The sequence below is a fragment of the Oratosquilla oratoria genome, chromosome 12 (genome assembly GCF_046742065.1).
Source record: "Oratosquilla oratoria isolate Oo_2021 chromosome 12, ASM4674206v1, whole genome shotgun sequence".
NCBI lineage: Eukaryota > Metazoa > Arthropoda > Malacostraca > Stomatopoda > Squillidae > Oratosquilla > Oratosquilla oratoria.
Window position 1 is genome coordinate 22,715,062 of NC_134788.1, and position 10,331 is coordinate 22,725,392.

Sequence of the window (10,331 nt, forward strand, 5' to 3'; positions counted from 1 at the left end):
AACTTGAAGAAGAACTCGAAGAAGAAGAACTTGAAGAAGAACTCGAAGAAGAATAATTCAAAGAACTCAAAGAAAAAGAACTCGAAAAACTCTAAGAAGAATTCAAAGAAGAACTCGAAGAAGAACTCGAAGAAATTGAAGAACTCGAAGAAGAAGTAGAAGAACTCGAAGAAGAAGAAGAACTTGAAGAACTCGAAGAAGAACTCGAAGAACTCGAAGAATTCGAAGAACTCGAAAAAGAACTCAAAGAAGAACTCGAAGAAGAAGAAGAAGAAGAGCGAGTAGCGCCGCAGGCCAAGCCCCCTGGCGTAGCCGGGGGCTTGTTAAAAAAGAAAGAAAAAAAATTCCTAATTTAAATCTTATATAAATCCCTGGAGGGGATTTTTTTTTCAAGAATACCACTGTAAGAATCTTATGGTACATACATATACCAAGGCTTTTTCCCCCTTACAAGGGAGGTAGCCAAAAAGGAAAAGGCATAAAATCACTCCCACCCATTTCATCCCTGAATACACTCCACACCCCTCCCACCCTCCCTCTTATCTGAGCACCTCCTGGATGACAGGTCATCCCTACACCTTGCCCACTGTGCTGGGTCAGACGCAGTGTCGCAAGACATGGCACATCCACAGCAAGGCCGCTTCATTAAATCGGCAACCCCCCACTCCATCCCCCCTTGCATAAAAGGAGAGGACGGGGGAGAAATCCCTTCTGGCTGCGTCAAATTGTGCTCACACATACTACCTCACCCCCCATCCCCCCGCCCATTCCTCCTCATGCAATCACAACATCATCCATATACAACCATTCTCCATTCACCCCTGTCTTCCGTCCTCTCCCGTCCTTCCTCAACAGACATTCCCCTCTTCCCCAAAGCCCCCTTCACCCCATCCATCCACCTCATCCTAGGACGTCCCCTCATGTTCACTCCCTCCACATCTGCTTTCCATACCTCTTTTACTAGTCTTTCTTCACTTATTCTTTCCAAGTGTCCAAACCATCCTAATACTCTTTCATCAACCGTATCTCCCAGCCCCTTTTCCACCCCTGTTCTCCTCCTCACCTCCTCATTTCTCACTCTATCTAGCCTAGTAACCCCCATCATACTTCTCAGACACCTCATCTCAAACACATTCAAACTCCTTCTCTCTTCTTCTCTTATGTTCCATGTTTCTGCCCCATACAGTGCTGTTGGCACAATCACTCCTTCATACAGTCTCCTCTTTGCAACCATTCCCAAATGTCTATTTCTCATTACACTCTAATCCACCAAGGCATTTACTTGCTTCTCTCAATCTACATTCTACCTCCACTTTCACTCCACCTTTCCCTGCCACATTTGCACCCAGATATCTAAAACTATCCACTTCCTCCAGTTGCTCTCCTTTAATGCTCACTTCCAGTCTACTGCCACTTTCACCCCTTGTACATCTCATCACCTTACTTTTACCTACATTTATCTTTAGCTTTCTTCTATCACATACTCTCCCAAACTCTGCCACCAACTTCCTCAATCCCTCCTCCAATCCTGCCACAAGCGCAGTGTCGTCAGCAAACAACAGCTGGCTCACCTCCCACTTTTCTCCATTTTCTTTAACCATCTCCAATCCCTTTCCCACTACCCTTGCATTCACCTCTCGCACCACCCCATCCATGTATAAGTTGAACAGCCAGGGTGACATAACGCATCCTTGACACAGTCCCACCTTTACCTCGAACCACTCACTCTCTCCATTTCTAATCCTGACACAAGCTCTACTACTCTCATAAAAACTCTTGACAGCTCCCAAAAGCTTTCCTCCTATCCCGTATATCTGCATAACCTCCCACAGTGCCTTTCTGTCTACCCTATCATAAGCCTTTTCCAGATCCATAAAAGCCCAAAAAACATCCTTCCCCTTTCCTATAGCTTTCTCACATATCTGTCTTACCACAAAGATCTGATCTACACAACCTCTACCTGTCCTAAATCCACACTGTTCCTCACCAATTACTCCTTCTGTTCCTCTCCTAATTCTCTCAATCAAGATCCTCCCATAAGCCTTCCCAACTACATTTAACAAGCTAATCCCTCTGAAACTACTACATTCACACTTGTCCCCTTTTCCCTTGTAAGGAAGAACTATACAGGCACTCCTACAGTCCTCCGGTACTCTACCCTCTCTCCAGTAAACATTAAATAACCTCACCAACCAGTCCACCATCACGGTACCTCCCTTTTTCAGACATTCCGCATGGCATCCATCCAGACCAGGTGCCTTACCTGCTTTCATCATCTTAACAACTGCCTTCACCTCATCCTTCCTTATTTCTCCTCCATTCTCCTCATTCATCACTCTCATTTTCTTCCCACTTCAGCTATCTTTCCTTCCCTATCCTCCATGACATTTAGCAGCTCCCTAAAATATTCTGCCCATCTTCCCCTTACTGCCTTCTCTTCCATTATCATCTCTCCATCTGCACCTTTTACCTTTTCTTCCCTACTTGATTCGCCTCCTCTTCCTCTCTTAATTTCTTTCCAAAACATCTTTTTATTACTTTCAAAATTTTCTGTCAAACTCTTACCCCATTTCACATCTGCTCTCCTCTTTGCAACCTTTACCTTTTGCTTTACTTCTCTTTTCTTTTCTTTGTACCTCTCATATGACTCCCTCGTCCTATTTTGTAACCAATCTGTGAATGCTCACTTCTTCTCTTCTACAACCTTCTTTGTTTCCTCATCCCACCATTCACTACCCTTTCTTCTATTTCCTCCTCTCCTTCTTGTTCCGCACACCATCCTTGCACACTTTATGACTCCCTCCTTGAACCATCCCCATTCCTCCTCCACACCCAGCTCTACTCTATCCTTTACTCCCTCCCATTCCTCCTTCAGCTTCTTTCCGTACTCCTTCTCCTTTTCCTTTTCATTTAAAGAGTTCACTCTAAGCACCTCCCTACCTTTTGTCCCTTTCCTCTTTCTCCATCTATCCTCCACTCTCAACTTACCTTTCATCAAAAAATGATCTGATATTCCCCCACCCTCTCCCCTTAGCACATGTACATCCTTAATTCTTCCTATCATAATCCCATTCACCACTACATAATCCATTAGCGCTCTATCTATCACCCTTCCCTCCACCACCCTCTCCCATGTGTACTTATGCTTGACTTTCTTCTGAAACACTGTATTTGCTATCATCAACTCTCTTTCTAGACACATTTCCACCATCAACTCTCCACTACAATTCTTTCCTGGAACTCCACATTTCCCTGGAACTCCATCGATTGGACCATTACCTACCCTAGCATTAAGGTCTCCCAGTACTATTACATTGACATTTCTTCCTAAATCCTCTATGCACTCATTTAGATCTATCCAAAAGGCCTCCCTTTCTTCTACAATCTTCTCACTGCCAGGCCCATATGCACTTACAAAGACCCACATCTCCTTCCCCAGTTTCACCTTCATCCACATTATCCTTGAGGAAAACTCCTTCCACTCCACCACCCGTTTACCTATCTCTTCACTTACTAGAATAGCCACCCCTTCCCTCCCTCGCCCTCTCTTCATTCCTGATAACCTCCCACTTACACTCCCAAACTTACCCTCACCCTTCCCTTTCAACTTAGTTTCACTTAAAGCCAACACATCCATCTTTCTTCTCACAAACATACTACCTATCTCTTCCCTTTTACTCTCATCTGTACCACATCCACACACATTAAAAGACCCAAACCTTAGGGTACTGGTCCGAGAAATTTCAGCCCCTCTTATGCCTTCTCTTTTTCTTTTAGGAATTTCCCCTGTGGGGCTACAAAGAGAAGGATGCCTAGTCCCAATCCTCATCCCTTTCTTCTCGCTTCTTACAATCCAAGTGGGAATATTTGGTGGCAGTATTCATTTCCCCCACCATATATATATATATATATATATATATATATATATATATATATATATATATACATATATATATATATATATATACATATATATACATATATACATATATATATACATATATACATATATATATACATATATACATATATATATACATATACATATATATATACATATATATATATACATATATATATACATATACATATATATATACATATATATATACATATACATATATATATACATATACATATATATATACATATATATATACATATACATATATATATACATATATATATACATATATATACATATACATATATACATATACATATATATACATATACATATATACATATACATATATACATATATATATATATATACATATATATATATAAAAATATATATAAAGATAGATATATATATATATAAAAATATATATTATACATATATATACATATATATATATATAGATATATATTATACATATATATACATATATATATATATACATATATATATACATATACATATATATACATATACATATATATACATATATATATACATATATATATAGACATATATATACATATATATATATATATACATATACATATATATACATATATATATACATATATATATATATACATATGTATATATATGTATATGTATATATATATATATATATACATATATACATACATATATACATATATATATATATATACTTATATATACATATATATATGCATATATATACATGTATATATATATATATATACATATATATATATATACACACACACACACACATAACTTCAACGAACGAACGGCTTAGAGGACGTTCTGAAGAAAAAGTGAAATTTCGTGGATCCCAAAGCAAAGGAAGTACCTATTGTATTTACAGGATGGGAGGGAAATTGCACGTGGTGTAGTGGGAAAGTGATAGGGAAAGAAAAGGGAAGGGATATTGAGGGAAATGGAAGGAAATGAGGAAGAGGGGGACTTGGGCCAAGCCAGACAGATCATAAACAAACGGCGTACCAATAATGACGACGATTTCAGTGAGGACGGGATCAACAAAAATGTAAAAATTAGAAATATTGATAAGAACAGAACAGTGGAAGATGATGATAACAAATTCCAGGGTTTTAAAGAGGGTGGGGGGGTTACCAACCTCCCCAGATTAACAAGACTGGAAGAAAGACTTGAAAAAGTGACCGAGCAATGGGAAAATAAGTTTGATAGACTTTCAAAAATGGCTGACAGTGTTGAAAGATTGGAAGCACTAGAGAAGGCAAACAAAACCTTAACTAAGGAAATAGAAGATCTAAAATGAAGTAAAAGAGGAGAATGAAGAATTAAAGAGGAATAATAAAGAAAACAAAGAGGCTATAGCTAAAGAAGCTAAGGGTTGGAAGGCAATCCAAGAAAACAGCAAAGTTGCATTTACTGACATAATTAAACAGCAAATGAGAGAACAAACTAAAGACTCAGTTATTAAAGTGATGAGACAGAAGAATATAGTAAGAGACTTAGCAGATAAAAGAAATGTATAGTTATATTAGGAATGGAAGAGAAACATAACCCAGACAGAACCTCAAGAACCAATGAGGAAAATGAAAAAGTAAGCAGTTTACTAAAATTAGTTCAGGAAGATGAACCAGAAATTATGAAAGAAATTGAGGAAAAATTCAGGCTCGGAAAGTATAGCACAGATAAAACCAGACCAATTAAGATTAAATTCAGGTCACACACGACGGCAGAGAATATCTTATCCAAAACAGGGAAACTAGCAACAAGTGAACAATATAAAAAGGTATGGATAAAAAGGGAAATGAATAAAGAGGAAAGAGAGGAAGAAAAAAAGAAAAGACTTCAAGCTAAGGAAAAAAACGAGAACAGAACAGAGACAGAAAAAGAGAGATTCTATTGGAGATTAGTGAATATGAAACTAAAGAAAGTCGACATACAAGAGAAAAACAAAAGGGAAACAGAGAACACAATGGAAGTGGCAGAAAACTAAGAGTGTCTTACACAAATATAGATGGATTAATAACCGGATTGAATGAGCTGAATGATTATATTATTTGAAAGAAAAAGAACCAGACATAATGGGAATTGTAGAAACAAAATTAAAAGGTCCACTACCACCCAACAGTGTAGGACATGATGCATATAATTATTGGATTAGAAACAGAGTGAAAAAGGAAGGGGGTGGAGTTATGTTCCTGACTAAGAAGGATATAAACGTGAAGAGAGTCACATATGGAAAGAATACAGTAGAGATGATTATGATCGAAGTGGAAGACAGAGATAAGAAGAGCAGAAAGTTTGTGATAAATTATGTGCCTCCGAAAACAGCCTCGTGGGAAGAGAGTGAACATAAAAGTATGTTAGAGGACACAAAGATAACATTAAATAAGATAATGGAAGATGGAGGAAGAATAGTTATGATGGGCGACTTTAATTGCAAAGAAATATGCTGGGAAGAGATGACAGTAAAGGGTGGAGACGGCTCATGGGGAAACGCTCTACTTGAGATGATTACTGACCATATAATGACACAATGGATACAGTACACTAGATATAGAAATGAAGAAGAACCATCGAGACTAGACCTAATAATTACATCTGAACCTAGAATAGTATACAAGATTGAATATAAAACACCAATAAGTAAAAGTGACCACATATTGATTGAACTGGAACTAAATGAAGAAAAATACATGAAAAGAAATGAACAATATAGAAAAGGAAGAATGATGTATGAAAAAACAAACTTTAATAAAATAAGAGAATTCTTTCAAAAAGAAAACTGGGAAGAAATATACAAAGAAGAAACAACAGTGGAAGAGAAATGGAATATTTTGACAAAAATTTACAAAAAAGGAGTGGAAAAGTATGTCCCAAGACAAAAATAAGAAAAAGAATATGTAAAATGCTGGTACAACAAAAGTTGTAGGGAGTTAAAAGACAAAAGAGACAAAGCTTGGACCAGATGGAGAAAATACAGAAGGCCTGAAAAATGGAAAATATATACCTGTTATAGAAATGAATATGTACAAATGTGCAGAGAGGTAAAGAGAAAATATGAAAAAGATGTCATAGAAAAGTGTAAAGATCAACCAAAACTATTCTACAGATTTGTAAACAACAAACTGAAAAACAAACAAGACTTGGAGAAATTAAGACAAGGAGTTGAATACACAGAGGAAACTGAAATGGCAGAAATTATGAACAAATATCTTAAACCAGTGTTTACAAGGGAGAACATACAACCGGAAGAGATCGAATGGAAAGAGAGAGTCCCCCCTATGAAAGAAATAGAAGTAACAAAGAATGAAATATTGAAACACTCGAGTAATCTTGATGTCAGAAAATCGCATGGACCAGATGATATAGCAAACTGGATTTTGAAAGAATGCAGGAATGAACTGGCAGACAAAATACATAGCATAATAAACAGTTCCTTGAAAGAAGGAAAAGTTCCAGAAGATTGGAAAAAAGCAAATATAGTACCTATATATAAAGGAGGAAATAAAGAAGAACCTACCAACTATAGACCAGTCTCTCTAACAAGTACAATAGCAAAAATTTGTGAAAGAATTATCAAAAGTAGATGGGTAAAATATTTAGAAAAAAACGTGCTAAATCCAAGACAATTTGGATTCAGACAAGGACGATCATGCGTCACCAATTTAATATGCTTCTATTCAAGGCTAATAGATATAATACAAGAAAGAGATGGATGGGCGAATTGTGCATTTCTAGACCTAAAAAAAGCTTTTGACAAAGTACCACATAAGAAGTTGATTAAGAAACTAGAAACTGAAGGAGGAATACAAAGCAAACTGCTTAATTGGATGGAAGATTTTTTGCAAGAAAGAAAAATGAGAGTAGTGATAAGAGACAATCACTCAAAATGGGATGAAGTAATAAGCGGTGTTCCGCAAGGAACAGTTCTGGCCCCAATAATGTTTGCTATATATATTAATGATATGGATGAAGGAATTGAAAGCTATATGAGCTTCTTTGCAGATGATGCAAAACTACTGAAAATAGTGAAAACGGAAGAAGATTGTGAATCACTACAGAGTGACTTAAATAAAGTACAGGAATGGAGCAAGAAGTGGGAGATGGAGTTCAATACAAAAAAGTGTAGTATAATGGAATTTGGAAAAAGCAAAAACAGAATAATAGGATCATATAAATAGGGAGAAGAAGGAATAAAAAAAGTAGAAAATGAGAAGGACCTGGGAGTCATTGTTATGAATAATATGTCACCTGAGAAACACATAAATAAGATTTTTGGAGAAACTTATAATTTAATAAGAACAATCAAAGTTGCATTTACATACCTGGATGAAGAAATGGTGAAGAAAATTCTAATTACCCTGATAAGACCAAGATTGGAATATGCAGCAACGATATGGTCACCAAGTACAAAAAAATGTATAAAAAAACTTGAAAGAATACAAAGAGCAATTACAAAATTGGCACCAACACTCTCAAAACTATCATATGAAGAGAGACTAGCAAAACTTGAACTACAGACACTAGAGCAAAGAAGAGAGAGGAGATTTGATAGCTATTTACAGAATCATGAAAGGCATAGAAATTACTGATAGAGAGAATCTGATAAAATGGGATGATAGAAATACAAGAGGACACGGAAAGAAAATAAAAAAGACAGCTATAGAAGAGATCTGGAAAAGAACAGCTTTCCTCACAGAGTAATAGACAACTGGAACAAGTTAGATGAGAAAGTAGTGTGTGCAAAAACAATACATGAATTTAAAAATAGTTTAGATAAAATGAGATATGAGGATGGGACACCACGAGCATAGCTCCCCTTCCCGTAAAATACAACTAGGTAAATACATATATATATATATATATATATATATATATATACATACATACATACATATATATATATATATATATATATATATATATACTTATATATACATATACATATACTTATATATACATATACATATATATATATATATATATACATATACATAATATACATATATATATATACATATATACATATACATATATACATATATATACATACATATATATACATATATACATATATATATACATATATATATACATACATATATACATATATATATACATACATATATACATATATATATACATATATACATATATATAAATATATATATACACATATATATAATATATATATATATATATATATATACATATATGTATTAGTAAAGGGGGGAGCAGATTCTCAGTTATACACGTGGAGTTAAAAACGACAGAATTGTTGTAGTTGTTCAGTTTTTTCTTCGTATTCTCGATTTTCCTGATAAGAGATTTTCCATTAACTGGGTGAATTGAAACTAGGTCTCTATATTCTTCCATTTGTTCTTATTTGACATTGACGTTTCGTCTTAAACACGACATTATCAAGACATAACTGAAATAACAAAAATTACATGGTAACAGTAAAGGTACTAGACAATATCAAGATATAACTGAAATAACAAAAATTACATGGTAACAGTAAAGGTACTAGACAATATCAAGATACAACTGAAATAACAAAAAATTACATGGTAACAGTAATAATAAAGGTGACAAATTTGTAAAAAAATAAATACGAAGACTTACATATAGGTATTTAAAGAGAGGAAGAAGGGTGTGATAATCCAGAGATGACAGAAGTATATACAGTATACCTAAGATCAGGTCAGACGAAGGGGGGGGGGGGGAGGGACAGACAATAGGGACCTCAGAGGTCAAGGGTAAGGGGGGGGTTGGGGGGAGGGTTAGGCGGGTGCGGTCACCGAGGATGGGGGAGGAGGTGGAGGTGAAGGGAGAGAGAGAGAAGGGGTAGAGGGGGAGGGGGGATTTTTATTTCTAAATAATGGGATAGAAGAGATTACATTGCATTGAATGTTAATAACCGGAGTTTTGTCCTTAAGGTGGAAGGCTTCGAGTAGTTGTAGTCTCCTAGGGTCATTGCTCGATCCCATAATTTTGGTGTTGTTGATCAAATCATCTCTCCTGAGTGCAGCGTTATGGGAACTTCTATGGTGTTCTTTGATTGCTCCCTCTTGTAGGTGGAAAGTTAGGCGATGGCTGACTTTACATCTAGTAAAACCAATGTAGGAATGGGGGAGGAAATTACAATTTCCTGTAGAACATTGATATTGGTATACTACATTAGTTTAAGATGTGAAGTCCGATCGCTTTGACAAATTGTTTGTCATGATCAGGGAGGAAGTTTTTGGATTTTTATAATAGATGAGAACTCTGATTTTGTTGTTCTCATTTGTAGGAAGGCAATTTTTATGATTGATGTCTCTGATGACTTTTTCATCTTTCTTATAATTACTAGTGAAGGTGTTTCTGTAGTAAATGTTAATGAAGTTATGCTTTT

At 35.6% G+C, this 10,331-nt stretch overlaps 1 protein-coding gene across 5 annotated transcripts in view; it reads right to left on the reverse strand.

Annotated features, from left to right (window-relative positions):
• Positions 1 to 10,331, reverse strand: part of LOC143031093 (5'-3' exoribonuclease 1-like) — a 169,705-nt gene that overhangs the window by 113,838 nt on the left and 45,536 nt on the right. The window lies entirely within an intron of this gene.